The sequence below is a fragment of the Clupea harengus genome, chromosome 13, assembly GCF_900700415.2.
Source record: "Clupea harengus chromosome 13, Ch_v2.0.2, whole genome shotgun sequence".
NCBI lineage: Eukaryota > Metazoa > Chordata > Actinopteri > Clupeiformes > Clupeidae > Clupea > Clupea harengus.
In genome coordinates, this window is record NC_045164.1 from 8,904,422 (window position 1) to 8,921,586 (window position 17,165).

General features: G+C 40.0%; 1 long non-coding RNA gene across 1 annotated transcript; it reads left to right on the forward strand.

The window, feature by feature from the left end:
• The first annotated feature begins 2,488 nt into the window (after nucleotides 1-2,488).
• On the forward strand, nucleotides 2,489-6,027 carry LOC116223305. The gene is made up of 5 exons (XR_004165028.2): nucleotides 2,489-3,006; nucleotides 4,111-4,319; nucleotides 4,452-4,605; nucleotides 4,985-5,078; nucleotides 5,185-6,027. It is a non-coding gene; the product is annotated as an uncharacterized LOC116223305 (long non-coding RNA).
• The last annotated feature ends 11,138 nt before the right edge of the window (nucleotides 6,028-17,165 follow it).

A 17,165-nucleotide genomic window follows, 5' to 3' on the forward strand; every position in this document is an offset into this window, starting at 1 on the left:
GTCATGTTTCCATTAAATGCTCACAAAATGAAAAGAGTTAAAGGAAAACTGTGCATTTTTTAACCCGGGCACTACCTACAACTGTTTCAACAGTTTCTGTAGTTTAAAGCCCCATTCTGAGAAAATTGGTATTTTTTGCTACTGAGTTCCCCCTAAAGTTGCGGAGTGTAGGTCACTTTTACACCACTGTTGTAAATACAAATCGCACTTCGAGACCCCCTAATGGACAGTGTACATGTGTATTTGTTGACAAGCTAAAGGATATGGAACCGGCAGACAACGGCAGAAGCCAAAGAAGCATGTGGACTGACCAGATAGACTGAATAGATTTAACAGATTTAAGATTTTATACCAATATGACTCTGCATGGTTTTATTTATTGTAGCATTGGAGATGAATAAGAAAGAAAGAAATAAAAAGAATAAAACAATAAAAAATATATTTTTTAAAGTGACACATTTTCATTTCCAGCCAATATACATTGTTTTCTAAGCGTTTGAATGTGGAGTATGTGTATTCTAATAAAATGTTGTTGGCGAACATTCTTAATATACGTACATTGGACAGTGTAATTAATCACAAGCTAACTGAGTTAGGTTTTCAAAGTTGCAAACTTCCAAGGCTTATTGGCATTAGATTGACAAAGACTGATCAAACTTTTTGACGTGAGATGAATTTATTTGGATGCTAGCCTGATAGAACAGGTAGATGACTTTGGGCATCTGTAAAAACTACAAATCTCTGTGAGACAGGAATGGCACCAAAAAGGTTACAGCCTACGTCAAATACCGTAAATCCTCAAATAAAGACCGGGATTCAATTAGAGGCCGGGCTTCAGATAGTAGCCGGGGGCGTGGTCGATACAGACAAATAAAGGCCAGGCCCCGAATACAGGCCGGGGGTAAAATAAGGTACCGGTAGCCTATTTTACTGTAGCCTATCAGCATCAGTCCATCAGCACAAAGCACACATCACAATTTAATTGAATGCATTTCATAAATACATGTTCTCCTCATGTTTAATGTTGTTGGCTAATTTCATGGACTGTTTGCAATAAAAAAAGAAATGTTTCAGCCTACTAGGCGAATTTGTTATTATACAGTTACTTGGTAAAACGAAAGAAGACATTCCTCCAAAATACCTCTTTTTAATGATTTTGTTGCCGTTTCGTGATTTCCGCTAAGAAAAATTGTTCTTCAGGCTAATAGAACTTTAAAGTTCCAGGTGTTGCGTAGCAACCCATTACTTGCTGACTTCAAGTTACAATGACTTTCCACTACGCTAAATGACCGGACTACTTGCGGAATGATATGAAAGATGTGAATTAGAAGCACAAAACCCGTTGCCAATGACAGCGGCCATTAACTTTTCGCAGCGGTGAATATCAAGAAATTACCGACCTGCAAACGTTGGGGTGGCCCATTCAAATCAAAGGAACTTTTTAGAACATTCTGAAGAGCCGTATAATAAGTAAGAAATAAAGGCCTGCCCCTAATACAAGCCTGCCCCCCAAAAAAGGCCTGTGCACTGTGCAGCCTAAGTAAATAAAAGACCCGGCCACAATTTGAGGATTTACTGTACTTTCATATTGTTGTTTTTGATGAAAACTAGCGAGTTGACAACTTTCCTAACAGAGCCAAACATCAAGCAAGTGCAACACAAGACATAGCAAGACAGCTAATTAGTTATTACTGACTATTGTAACAGAAAGGCCTGCTTGGCATCTGACTTGCTCGGTTACTCTCTCTTTTTCTCTTCCTGTCCTCCCCTGACGTCTTCCTTGGTTTCTTCATTGCCTCTGCTATGATGTCCATACAGAGAATACTGCGCTAGCTTTCTCTTATAGCTAGCGCATGGGTCTAGTTGTTGTTATGTGAGGTGGTGCCATAAAGCTCTACATAGTTCTCGTGAGAGGTCTCGTGCCCTGTACCCCAAAGTTTGGAATGCTATGGCAGTGGCACAGATGCCATTCTCTGTATTCCAAGTCAGTGTACCACCAAAATGATTTTGAAGCTGTTAGGTAAGCTGTCTTTTTAGTTAAAATTGTTGCATAATGTTACTTTCAATTTCAGTTTCTGTAGAAAGTTTCTTTACAGTTATTGAGGTAAACAGAGACAGGTCTATTTCTGTAGGGATCCTTTCCATGTAGTTAAACACCTCTAATAACATTATGACCCTTTCAGGGGCAAAAACAAGCGGTTTACTTTGATGCAGATGCTTGCCCCAGGCGATTATATTGTATAGCCATTTTGCAGTTGCTGGTTATAGCTTGTTAACTCAATACTGGAATGATTTTGATCGTTAATTGTCCTTAGTAAAAGTTTAGACCCAAAAAGATCTAAAAATAGGGCCCAGGTTGAAAAATCCAGACGTTTCTCTTTAGCTCAGTGAGGAAAAGTGCTGAAGATAGTTATTTTGCAAGGAAGACACAGAAACAGGCTTGATTACAAACATTCATGTCACAATGGCTGATTGCCATTTCAGTGGTTCTTCCTAGCCTGCCCTAGTGACTATGCAATGTGGCACATCACATCCTAATTTTTTTTTGTCAATATGCATTTGTTTTTTGTTTTAAAACCTACAGTTTTATCTGTTACATTTTTTTTGTAGGGGTATGTTATTATTGCATTATGTTTGTGTCAAGTTACAAAGTTACATTTGTTTCATGGTACCGCTGGAATAAAAAAAAATTCAGCCTGATACAACATAATAACTCCAGATATTACACTGTAAAAGGTAACACGACTACTAACTTAAATCATTTTAGTATTCTTTACTTGTGTAATGCTATCCCAGTGATTTAGCTCAAATTATTTAAGTAATGTATTCATTTTGTATGCAAAAGCTCAAAAACTCAATGAACATGAGTAAACCGCACTCACAGCGCTCCAGTGCTAAATAGCTCTTAACTGCGCATGCGCATACGAGAGAGGCAGGAGAATCAGATTGAAGAGAGTTGGAGAAAGTTTAACGCTATACATGTGCGAAGCAGAACTCTGTCTCATAGTAAGTATTCAACTTAAATGCTTATTTTCATATATTAGCTGTGGGTTCATTCCTCGAAACTGTTTTTAGGAAGCCATACTTTCTGTTTATAGGTAACACCCGGTAATTAAGTTAAAACTAAGACAAGCTAATGCAGAAAGGAACTGATGTTAGCTTGCTTATAGTCAAAGTTAGCCACAGAAGAACATAGCCTGCACATGATGTAAAGACCTCCTAAAACATAATTGAATCGCCCCCGCCACCCAAATGTCTTGACCTGTTTTTTTATTAACCCAAGTTGGTGGTAGTAATTAAATTCCCGTATATATATATATTTATGGCACTCGGGCACGTCATGCAGGCTAACACTCAACTCTGTTTAAAATTGGACTCCATGTGCTCACCGCAACCTTACATCAGAGACATGATTTTAGGGCATTATGGAAAACTGTTTGAAAGTGACAGCAAAAGCTTTGTGACTGATAAAAATGTCAATTGATCACTTATCGTGATAATCATTCTTTATATACTTTGGATGCTTGATGCGCTTATATATATTTATGAATACATTTCTAATGGCAGGCGAGCATGTTATGCAGGCTAACGGCTAGCTCATACTACATGTGTTGGGATGCGTTGGATCAACGGTTGAGGTGGGAGGAGTCTGGCGCATGGGGTTGTGTTGATAACGGAGACGTTATAGTGAGATTGACAGGTCACCAAACCAATCACGCAGCTAGCAAGCAGTTTACCCACGTCGCAAATCCTATCAGAAGTATTTTTCAGTTACAATAATGGGTTTTTTACATTGTACAGTGTCTATTTCTCAGTAACTTTAAAAAAATCTAAGCAAAAAAGTCAAACAAACAACTTTTAGGTACAAATACGACCATCTACCCAGTTTGGTCCGCCATCTTTTTATATATATATTCGCGCGCTTTAGACTGAGCTTGAACACAAGATCTGATTGGCTAGCGCCTGTGCTGTCAGTTATGCATGAAAGGCAATTTAATTGGCTGACGCATGCTTTGCCTCGAAAATGTAAATTTTGTGAGCAATGAAAGTTTGCATTTAAAAAAGAAATGGCTTTGAGTGGACTTTTGAGACCTCCTTCTTTTTTTGCAGGTTAAAGATAAAGAGCACAGGATGCATCCGCATTGGAAAACAACAGACAGTTGCTTGAAGATGAAATGAAGAAAAGGACACCAAATGCAGCACTTGTGAATCAGCTGATGAACCAGACCTTCTCACTGAGACGCAAAGAAATCGTCGAAGAGCAGCCTCCTGTGAAACGCATGTTGGAACGCTGGCCAGCGCTTTTCAGAAAACAGCAGGTATATTAATAAATGTATTCAATTTCGGTGAAATAAAACATACAGATCAGATAAACAAGCATGTTGTCTCTATCAAAATATTGTGGTCATCTCAATGTATTGCTGTGTTTGTTTTGTGTTCTCTTCTTAAAGGTTTTTGCAGAGTTCACTAGGGTGGCAAGTAAAGATCTTGAACTTTTTTGAGTCCTTGGACCGTCACATCCCTCGATTTCTCAAGATCTTTAAGTCCAAGAAGGGTGTTATTGGCAGGACACTTGCAGAGCTCCTTACTCAAGCTGAAATGAAGGTAAGCAATTTTAAGAATGGGTAAAGTCTTTACTTTTTACGATGGCGGTCCAGTTCCCTCTTTATCAGAAGTCTTTCTGAAGAAACTTTTCCTTTAAGGTTAAGGTTTGTTGTATTTTCTGTCATCATCATCAACAAATTCCAAACATGAACTTTAAAACTATTGAAAGCATATTAATTAGTTGTTGTGCTGTGTAATATGTTTCCTCTTTTAAAAAACAAAAACAGTAAAACACCAACTATTAAGCACATCAAATTACTTTTTTTGGTAATGGGATTTGTTGATAACAAAGCTATCTATATATTATCAGTGCCCATGTGTTTTTCCCTAATAATTGTTTTCAGTTTCTTTTCTTGATTGGTTTTCCCCTCATTTGCAGACCCATGATGTTGTGGCAAGGCGGACAGCTGTCCTACGCTGTCTTGCAGTTTTTCTTGGGGATGATGGGAGTGATTTTTTTCAAAGTTTGTTTTGTAAGTATTACATAAAATCATATAATGTTTTTACACAGTTAAGTCATGAAGGCCTTTTTCAACAGCAAGGATAAACTCCTATTTATAACCTTCCTTTTGTCTGCAGGATTCAGATTCCATCACGGATTTCACCGAGATTCCTGTTGGGGTATGAACCGTCATACCCGAAGACAGCCCACAACCAAGTCAAAATGTCCTGCACCTTGAGCCATCCAGCATTGCTATCATACTGGAAGGTAACATCGTAATGGATGACCTTCAAAATCATACTGAAGCTATTTGCTTGACTTTTGGACTTATCTACAACCTTCATTTGGACTATCCCAGAAGATTGAAGAACACTTTTGACTTCATTCAGAGGGTCATGCTGGATCTGGGTGTAGGGAACCTTAGGCCAAAACTCCAGAGCTTAAAAAATGCCCTTTTGCAGTAGGTTGTTCTGAGTTGCTTGAACACACTGAATTGTTGTACTTTCACGTAAGCCAGAGTTATGTGTCACAATTAATGTCGGGTCAAGAGTGAATGTTTTGTTTGCCAATATTGTATGTATGTGCTTCCACAATTTTGAAAAATGCCCTTTTGCAGGTTGTTTTGAGTTGCTTGAACACACTGAATTGTTGTACTTTCACGTATATATTAAGCCAGAATGGCCAGTTATGTGTCACAATTAATGTCGCCTTAAGAGTGAATGTTTTGTTTGCCAAAATTGTATATATATGTGCTTCCACAATTTTGAAAAATGCCCTTTTGCAGGTTGTTTTGAGTTGCTTGAACACACTGAATTTTTTTGTACTTCCACGTAATATACATTGAGCCAGAATGGCCAGTTACAGTACATGTCACAATTAATGTCGCCTTAAGAGTGAATGTTTTGTTTTGCCAAAATTGTATGTGCTTCCACAAATTGTTATACTATGAGAAAATAAAAAGTAATACGGCTGACTGATAATTCTTTGTTGTGTTTACTTAATTTTTCTAAGGCAATCGGTTTCCTTAATTCCTTTAAGTAAACAGGACTATTTAGTGAAGTCACATTAACTTGGGTTGTATGAGTAGCTAACACTTAGAAATTAAAACTAATATTTACTTACATTTTGATGTAGGATAAACTCAAATAAATTGAGTTAATACAACTTTTTTTTAAGTAAACATAAATAGTAGACATACAGTAAACCTAACTTGAAAATTCTAGTTAACTTAACTTGTTCAAGGCAACCGGTTTCCTTGAATCCTTTAAGTAAGATCAACTTGTCAAATTTTACAGTGTACCTTCTAAGAGAGACTTTAAAGGGTACATCAAGCCGCATAAGAAATAGATGTGGTGGAATCTAGCTTTCTCTTTTAACTCTAGTTGTGCCCAATCTTGATATGAACCTGGGAGTCTTCTGAGTTTTTTAAGACTGTGTTGGTCTCTGAGGATCAGTATTTGCTTTAGCTCTGTAAAACAGCTGTGAGTTGGGATTAACCGAAATGTTCTCAATGAATTAATCTCTCACAATGCATCCAGGCAGTCAGTGATTTCAAAACTATAATAACTTTCACTGTTGCAATAACCATAGAACTAGCAGAGATTCATTTAGCCCAGTCTGCAAGCATGTATCCACACCGTATGCATTTCAGCATGAGGTGTGACAGCAGGGTGGGGCTTTGCACAGAGTTCACGCTAGGGCTTCACCCTAACATTCCCTGAGAAAGACAAAACCCGGAAGGCCAAGCCAAAACATTCCCAATAAAACATTCATGGTAAACTTATTGCGTTGTTGGTGCAATTTACGAGTTGGTTATTAGGAATCTACTTCGTTTGAAATCACGTTACTTAGTCATGATTTTCATGTGTGGGAGAGTAGGTTTTTGAAGACTGCATGGCCGACGGCTGTTTGTACCCAACGAGCCGCACCTTGGACGCACATAGACAGTTGTTTGAAAAGCTGTAACTAATGTGTTGGCCGTACATCGGCTCGACATGGTATCAGGTGATGAATAAATTGCCGCTTGCCCGTTTTCATGTAATACAGGCCGTTCCTTATCTTTCTCTTCATAACTTTGTTTTAACGAAGTAAAAATGTACATTCTTCAATCATACCACTAGGTGACCCTATACTTCAAGAAATGGTGTCTACCCATGCCACTCCTGTGAATATTTCATCTCTTTCTCTCTCTCCCTCTCCTCACGGTAGATTGTATCTAGACTTCGCTGCATCGTCCTTAGGATATGCAAAGCAAAGTGACTGCAAAAGATCAGCATGCGAATTAGAATAGGTGGAAGTTGTCGAAGGAACTCGGCTCTGAGGTGGGGAGTGGGTCCTGAGTTTTTCCGGAAGACTTCATTTTGACCATGCGTCACAAAAAAGGAAGACCTACGCACAACAGAAAACAAAACACACTGACAACTCCCTCCTCTGTTGCGCGTTCACTTTTCATTTCACTTTTATGAGAAGAAAAGCATTTACTTTGCACTATTTACTTTTGTATTACCATTGCTCACACTCACACAGTGCAACACAAACAATAACTTGGCTTAAAGAGGAATAAAAATGGCACCAGGAAAACACAACATAGCAAATACAAACCTCCTTCAGATGAAAGCTAACTTCGAACTGAGACTGACTATATGGAGTCAGAGAGACAAACATCCCAGGGAATGCTGGCTCGAGACTATGCTAAGTACCACTTTAAAAGGCCGATCCCCCTTTTTTCCCTTGACCGTCCAATCGGAAAATTCAGTTATTTTGTTTTCTGATGTTATGAGCCCTGGTGAAATAAGTCTCAAGGCCTAGTTATTCAAATGGAAACTGAACTCTGAAAACTTGATATTTTATTTCAAAGGACAGTATTTTTAGAAGATGATGATTGTAATTAAGTTGTATTTATCCTCCATAAAATGTGGTGTATTTATAAAGCAATGTGCTCAAAAAATGTGGCTGTTTTTATTTTACGGAAGGGACTAACTACGGTTTAAATACATCAACCTTTTTCGCACAACGAACTGTTCATTGGTAAAAATGAGTATTTACAGATGAAAAAGGTCTTCACCACTGAAAGCTACTGTGAACCTAAGAATCAGAGAGCCTTCAAATGGCCTTCTATGCCAGTCATGTATTCTTCCATGATATTTTGCAAAATAACTGCTAAGCTCTTTCACTTAGTTGCTCCCCTTCCCACACTTTTATGGTCACAGATTGTGCAGTGATGAAATGCTGCGGGTGAAAGTGGGAGGTTGGTGAAGCCAGTATCAGGGATGGGCCAGTGTGATTTTATGTTTGGGAAGCGTGACTGAAGTCTTAATCATTGGGTGGGTTCAGACTCCAAAGCATTGCGTGTAGTGTGAACTGGGAGATGGTATGATCGTTACCCTCAGGTTCAGGGCATGTTAGGATGTGGAGAGGCTTTACTATGAACCAGACATTAGGTGGAAATAAACTAAAACAGAATAGGGACTGTGCTAGAGAAGCAGGAAAATACCCTACAGATAAAGAAGCAAAGTAGTACTTTGTTGTATCTTACAATATTCTTCCCTCATCATTTAGTAGCATGTTTCATATTGTTTCAGACAGGATATCTTGAAATTAAGCCATACAAAATGCAATAAGCTCATACATACACATATAATTCCCCAGGTCCCCAGATGTGTTGCTACTTGCTACTCTAATACCCAGATAGTATCTGAATTTGAGGCAGATCCAGTGCCCTAGTGCCTGATCTGTTCTGGAGTCAGATGCCACTTGGCAATAGTGAAGCATGGTGCTTGTGGGTCATATCAATAGTACAGTGAAGGAAGAGAAAACACATTCAGGCTCTGGCTCAGGCTATGTAAAGCGCCTAGAGACAATTGTATTGTTATGGCGCTATATAAATAAAATTGAATTGAATTGAATTGAATTCAGAGGATGTTGCTGTCAGGTCCACTTCGATGGGTTGCAAAGTGAGGTTTGTCTGAACAACCACTAGATGGGAGCAGATCCCTTCGCAAAAATAGGCCACACTTCACATGGTGGCAACTCGCACGGCAACTGACAGTGAGAGGGATATATCTGATTTGTTTCAGTGTCAGTGGTGCATCAACTTCCAGTTCAAATACATGTATTTCTATAGCTTGATTCATATAGAGCATTGAGCATTGATTGAACACTGCTTGATTGTCTCAGAGTGCTTTACAAAACCAATCCCAAAGGAGAAGCACAAGGAAAAACTCTGTTTGAACAGAAATAAATCTTTAGGACAACCAAGCTCAAATGAGGGGAGCTATCTGCCTGAGACCAGCCTGGGTAATGCAATCTGGATAATGGGGTGATTACGTTAATAGATTAACTGTCGTGCATACCTAGTTTTGGAATAGGTCAACAGTGCAGCTAATGCACAGATACTATACTGAATGACTTCACTCTTTCTGTGACATGCAGGGCAGGGATCTTGTGGTTTGGATTACTCTGATGGATTACTCAGAGTATGTTTGCGCACAACACCAGAAGATGGCAGCAGATGCAAAAATAGGCTTCAAATTGCAAGGCCATGACCCAGATTGAATTGACTATTTTTTTTAGTTGTACACAGAAAAAGATGTCAAAATCCTTGTGCTATTGGTTGGGGACTTCCCACGGTAGACGAACCTGTCACTGTCACATGCAAGTGCCCATACCCAACGACCTAGTATTATAACAAAAGGGTACACTACAACCATCAAACCAATTCCAAACAACACTTAACAACAACAAAGATTTCACTGGAGTTGACAAGTGGGCACCATCCTTCATCAGTGTTTTGTTGAATTAGGCCCACAATACTTGTTGAATTAGGCCCCCATACTAACGATAGGTTAAGACACATGTTCATAAAGACAACAACAGATACACCTCAAGATTCACTTTGAAAAGATTTCACACACATATCTCAGTGTCTGAATGATACACTGCCTAATTATCTAAACATCACTCTCATTATACTATGGCATGCCACAGGCTATCCAGGGCAAGGAGGGTTGGTGGGGGGTAACTCCCTCAGGACTACAAATCAGGGTAAGGGTAGGAATTGAATTCAAACCCAGGTTAAGGTAAAGAAAGGGGTTGGGGGTGGGACCCGGATTAGGGGATGGGAATAAAATAGGATGCGAACCCTGGTCACTTTAGGCACTCAAACAATTGTGCGACAACAGGCTTCTTCATGTGATACAGGTGAATTCACATGTCCCCAAGTAGTCTGTGAGCGCCTCAGCCATAACCACCGGCTTGCATTTTACAGCAGCGTCAGAGAACTCCTTTAAAACCCCCAAATCCAACAGAAGCGTTGTGGTTGATTTAGTTACAAAGCCTCTAATACCCATCTCCACTGGTCTTATGTGTGCTTGCCAACCTCGTTCTCTCCCTTCCGCTACCAGTTCCACATACCTCTTCCTCTCAAAGGCTTCCTCAATCACATCTTCAAAGGGAATTGTTAACTCAATGAAGGGAAACAATGCACTCGCACTTAGAATACAACACCATGTCTGGTCTCATAACAGTCACACCAATGCACTGTGGAACTTGAAGTTGCCTTTCAACATCAGATCTCCAATTCTGCGCTTTGCCCCATTTGCCAGTCCTATTTATACGTGCCTGGTGTCCACTTTTCTGCCCCTCTCACACAAAAGAAATTCTACTGTCCCTGTCATTAGCCAGCAAAGAGTTAACCTGAACTTGTTTATTCTCAAAAAAACATGCCGATGATTAAAAAACCTGATTATGTCTCCATGTGTATCGACCCTGGATCAAGCTAGTCTTACAACCAGACAGAATATGTTTTAATGAGCCAACACCCATACACAATTTGCAGCTTATGTCTTCACCCACCCCACTGAATGAGGTTCACACGAAATTGGTCATCAAAAGTGACTACAACAATGAATTTAAAGCAGTTAGCATCCATAGCCCACTATTATCTCCAGATAATCTTCCTCTTCTCAACATTATGCCAGTTCATCCATTGCCCTGGCTTTGCTTGAGAAGCCATTGCTGCTCATCTGGTTTTGTTTGTTTCTGAAAAACAGACTGAGACTTGATCTGGCCCAGGACAGCCTCAGATCTGCTCGAGTCTGTTGGGAAGATTTCAGATGAGTCGATAATCACTCAACTGTAATCATTCGCTGTGCTGACCTAACCACCACTCATGTCTAGACATTAGGTCATGTGAAGATGACCATACCCTCATCATCAGCTGTCATAATACTTCAGCTTTGCTTTAAGGATGTATAACAATGACAAAAGTCCCAGGAGAAATGTTTTCTGACTGACTAACAACAGCAAACAAAAAAAACAGAAATACAATGTCCCCAGAACAAATAAATGTTCCACAAAGATTACATCAGCGTCCAAAATAGCTCATGAGGGTAAATCCCTGGACTTCAAAATGACATCACCATGGCGACAAAAGGAATCAGGCTACCATTTCTGTCCTGGAGGGACTTGGGTATCAGTAACTACCATTCAACCGCTTTTACTCTCACCCTGGGCAAGTGTCTTCAAGTTTGGCACGCCTAATGTAGTTGTGATTCCAGTTCCTATCCGTACAGGGTTTCCCTGAGTTGGGTTAACTGCTCTCCTGTGCTATATGTGGTAGGGAAGACAAGGGGTTTGAGAGGACACCATCTGGAGAAAAAGTGAAACTCACACTTGAAGATTTTTCTCAGACAAAAGGAAAGTACATCATCGCCCTCTGATTCTGTTCTACTCTGGCCTCACCCCCCCCACCCCCCACCCCCACCCCACTCAAAGACCTTTGAGTGATATGGGGTGACTTTCATGACACTTTAAAGGGGGTGAGGTTTCTTTTAAGCTATTTTTTTCCCTTCTTCTTATTCTTATTCCTCGTCTTATACTTTTTGGGGTTTACTCAAAGAAAAAAAAAATTCCTCTCTGTATCACTCTGGGGACAACCCCCTGAAGTCATATCTCAGAGCCCTGTCTCAAAAAGAATAAGGGAGAATGACAAAACGGCAAAAAACTGACTTTCCGGATTTACTGGATCCATCCAGTTGATAATTTCTCATAGAGAATGAGTCAGTCTGTAGTGCATCACAGTTCACAGGTTCACATCGAGATTTAGGCCCCATGCAGACGGACTCTAGTTTGCCTGAACCCGGGTTCATTTTTCACACCTATTTCACACCTACCCACTTTTTACATCGCGTGCACACGAACCCAGTGAATCCGATTGACTCAGCTGTAGTACATCCCCCACGCCTGTTGGTGGCGCTTTGGTGCTACAGACAACTGAAGAAAACGGAGAAGAAGACAGGAGCATGCTGTCAAAGTAACATATGACAGTAGTTGAGCTCCAACTAGCAACGTTTAGCTTAGCCGCATAGCCTACATTTAATCTGCACAGTAACACATTATGGTGGTTTATAAAATCAGTGGTAAGAGCAGACTGTAGGTTAAGCGAAAAATAATTATATTTGTTATTGATAATAAAGAGTTTAGAACAGTGCAACAAAGCAATGTGCAACATGACATGTCTGAGTTGTTTAAATGCCTGTGCTTTATGGAGATGCTGAGCTTGAGCAGGAGAGACCACAATGCAAGTGCTGTGGATCCTGAATGTTTCATGGTTTACAATTGCTTCCAATTTCATGGTTTTATTACTAACAACAAATGTAGGCTATTGTTGAGGGCTTTGTCCTTCACGTACTGTAGGCTACCTCTGAAGTAACGTTAACGCTAGCTAGTAGCTATCGCTATCGTTGTCTGACAGGACTAAAGCTAACGTAACATTCATCTGTTTTGAAACTTCCGTCTATAATAAAGAATCTTTTCACGTCAGATTTGCTCATATAGGCTGAAAAATGGTCTGATGCAAATAGATTAAACAGTGATAGATTAAAGTGTGGCTTGTTAATGTCATCCCTTTCCTAACAACAGATAGATAGATACATTTGTATTAATCCCGTTAGGGAAATTCACGTGGAAAAGGAGCAAGGAAGAATATTTTTTTTTAAACTGGAGAGCTCAGGGTTCCCACGGTACCTGGAAACCATGGAAAACATGGAATTTATTTTTTCATTTTCCAGGTTTGGAAAAGTCATGGAAACTGAGCAAAAGTGAACACTTACATGGAAATTGAAACAGTTGTCCTGGAAAATGTTATTGGATGATGTGTAAAATAGTAATAAAATGAAACTATTGAGCACAGAATTAAGATGAGTTTATAAAAACCCTTTACATGTGAACAGCTTTTACTGTAGATAGAAACGGATGATCCCATGTTGTTGACATGACCAGTCTAGTCTTGATCAATTTTGTAACATTATCTACTTTTAGCTATTTTGTGATTTTTCGTTTTCTTTCTTTAAAAAAATTATACTGCTAAATAGGAACATTTGGGGTGAGACATTTTTGAAAAATCATTGATCATGACCCGACTGATTCTATACATCTATACTGTTAAGCTAAGCTTACTAGTGAGGTTGCTGTACTGAGGAACCACAGGGGAACCAGCCTTATGTTTTCCCTTTTAGGTTCATTAGTTTGATTTACAAAAGCTTTTACAGAGTAAGAGTAGGCATACTACCCCTTCTACGTAAGACTCATAATCTCAAATGTGTGATGCATTACAGGAGTGAGTGACAATGACACGCTGCATATTCAAGTTCTATTGGAAAGATGACTCCCAATACAAGGACTGGATTGCCAGTAGGGCACAGAAGGAAAGAGGGAGGAGGAAGAGAAGAGGGGACAAGATGAAAGAGAAGAAGAGAGGAGGAGAAGAGAGTAGAGGATAACAGAGGAAAAGGGAGAAGAGTGAAGAGGAGTTGAGAAGAGTAGGAAGAGAAGACAGGAGCGTGAGGGGAGGGGGGGGGCGCGGATGGGGGCGGAAAGCTTCAGGGGCCTATAGATCATCACTTAATATGGTACCTGGAAAATCAGGAGGTAGCATGGAATTTTTTTTCAAGGCAAGCGTGGGAACCCTGGAGCTGTTATAACTGGCTGCCAAACTCACTGCGCCATGGCAAACTATTCAGTTATTAAATAATGCCGGTTGTGTCCGTTGTTCTGGCTGGTCTAATGATGCGATCACGTGGGGCAATCCGATTAGGTATGCGGATAGCGTGCAGACGAACACCAACAGCAATCGGATTTCGAGGTTACTCACTTTGGACCCCCGATTCGAGGGAGTGCGGATACAGTGTGCGGATACAGTGCGTTCGTCTGCACGATAGGGCTATCCGGAGTCGGGGTTCACCGGGTTCAGACAAACTAGAGTCCGTCTGCACTTGGCAACAATGTCCATTCGTAATCTCTCATGTTCACGTGAAAAGGTTTCGTTCCCCTTTCTACTTCAAAAAGTCATATATTGACTCATACACCTTATACACCATATACAGTATTCTTTGAAAACGTAATCCTCTCTTTCTCTTTATGTCACGCTTTTGTCTCTCACCAGGTAGACTTTGAGAGACTGCTGTGGGTATGCTGCTTTTCATGGACAAATCTTAATGGGTTTTAGTTTCACTGCTGGTTGGCAGCAGGGTTAGGTGATGTCTACAACTGGGTGTTTTCCAGAGGTGTCTGAAATGCTGTGATCTTCCCCAGGAACTCAGTGTCGACTCATAATGGGAATGGCCTGCCACCTCTCTCTCTCTCACACACACACACACACACTTTACAGTGAAGTACATAAACATACAAACTCACATTAAACCAGTTAGCACACACACGGCCAGACAGGAACATGTACACACACACACAAACACACGCACGCACGCACGCACGCACGCACGCACGCACGCACGCACACACACACAAAATTCTACAATTCTATAGCTCTGGTGGAACTGGAATCTACCTCAGTTGAGTAGACTATTTCTGGGATTTTTCTTGATGCAACTGCATTAAGGGGATATAGGTAGACTTGGAGGAATTACGCAAAAATGATAAAACCCTGGAAATCCCATTCTGTTTCCTTCAGTTTAAAAGTTGCTTTGGCATTCCTAAATTTCAGCAGTAGAGTTGCCAGTAATTCCTCGCGCATGTTAACTTCTGGAGCAGGAATAACAATGTCACTGCAATAATAATTTGAAAGAGTTTTTGAAGGAGCATTTACAGTAAGGCTTGGTGTTCATATTTACAGCACAGAACATAATGTACCAGGACATGAACGTCAACATGACCTATGATAAATGTCAACAAAACCTTGACATGGGGGAAAAGGGGACACATTCATAATATTTTTGTATTTTTACATCTGTACAGCATTCTCATTTGAAACACAGAAAAGGTATGAAAATCATAAAATTAGTAATTGTGACTGGAATGGACAGTAAAGCAATGTTGGTTTTACACTATTTTAATGAAAGTTGAATAAGAGTTTTTGACTATATGTGTTACTTTTGAAAATGTAATTGTATCCTATTAAAATTATTACACTGACCCCCCCACATAAAATGTGTAAAATCAGTCACTGTAATATGACAGCCTTTCCTGTCATTCAGAGCGTTCTTGTCTGCCCCTCCAAGTCAGCAGAGAGCGGGTGACCGCTGGCCTTTCAGTATGCGTTGTCGCCTGTGCTATTTTCATAAGCGCTCACCTGTTGCTGGGGTGACTGAGCTACGCCGCCCACGCTAACGTGGCCACGCCAACGCATCGAGCTAAATGTCACCTTTTCCCTACAACAAACACCCCCCTCCCTCTGCATTTCAAGGGGCCTTTCCTCTACACCCCAAATCAGTCTATACTAACAGTGGAAGGGGGTTGCCTGATTTTCGAACAACCAAAGCGAGGTTGAAAAAAAAATTGCGTGGGAGCGATGCGTTGTTAGAAAGAGGAAGAAACTAAATTTACCTGACAGAGACTGAGGGTTAAGTTACAGCTGCCTGTAACCGCACTGTGATGAACTTCTTGTTTTCTAACTCAAACATTCAATACAAAAATGACATCGTTCAGTGTGAATGGTGATAGGAATAATTGTGAAACACTGTTGAACAAAGAATGTATTAATCATTAATGCCTTTGTAGGAATCATGTGCTTATGTGTGCGGGAACATGGTTTTTCTGTGTTCCTGTGTGTAACTAAGATTGTTAAGTGCTGACGCCACGAACTGCCTGTTCTGCCATCTCTTACTGGCATGCATGTGTGACAGAAAGCAGCCGGGATGACACAAAGAGACCTTAGTTCACGTGTGCCTATTTCTGCTGACATGTATAATTATGGCGTCAGTGTTAGATACATCTTAACGTATATAAACCCTGTGCGATGTTTGTGAAATTGCTTCACTCTCATCCTTGAGCTGTGAGTGAGCCCGACAATTGTTGTTGAATGAATATACTTATATGCACCACGGAGTCCTAAGGTAACCTTGAGTGTGAATTCTCACCTAACATAATGGTGCGACTGAACTTCATTATTTTATATGGAGAGTAGCCCATGCAGTTGGAACGTTAAACACACATTTAATCCTACCTATAAACCAAATTTTCTGTCCTGTCCACCAATTGTCAACAAAACGTATTGACCACAACCTGACCCCAGCCTTAAATCTGAATATATGTTGTACTTTTCATTATGAAAAGATTGTAGAGATTTATTGTTTTTTCAAGATGGCCCATCAAAACAAGGACGGACAGGATGAATGATTAGATGTGGGTCCACTATTTTATAGCCAATAACAAATATGGTTACTTGATATAACATATCTTGGTAGCCTATAATTCAAGTTTATTATTTTAGCCTATATGATATTATAATTTCAATAGAATGCTACATTATAATAGTGTATTATTGTCTGTATAGGTAGCCCTAGATATTATCACACTATGACCCAAACTCTAAATGTACCTACTGACCCCTACTCTATCAGGACAAGTATGTAGGAAGTACACAGTCCTTATCAATGAACAAGTTAATGCCTATTAACAATAATACCCAAGGATACTTTGTACAGTAGGGCCAGCAAGAAAAGGAAGGTGATAAGCCCAACCGTAACCGTAGATTGATAATAATTGTAGCAGTTGCAGTAGAAAATACTAATCACTAAAATACCGACCACAGTGAGATCAGTGGAGAAGGTGCAAGTGCATCTACTATCCAATTAGAAGGGAAAACGACTTCAACAACATTTCA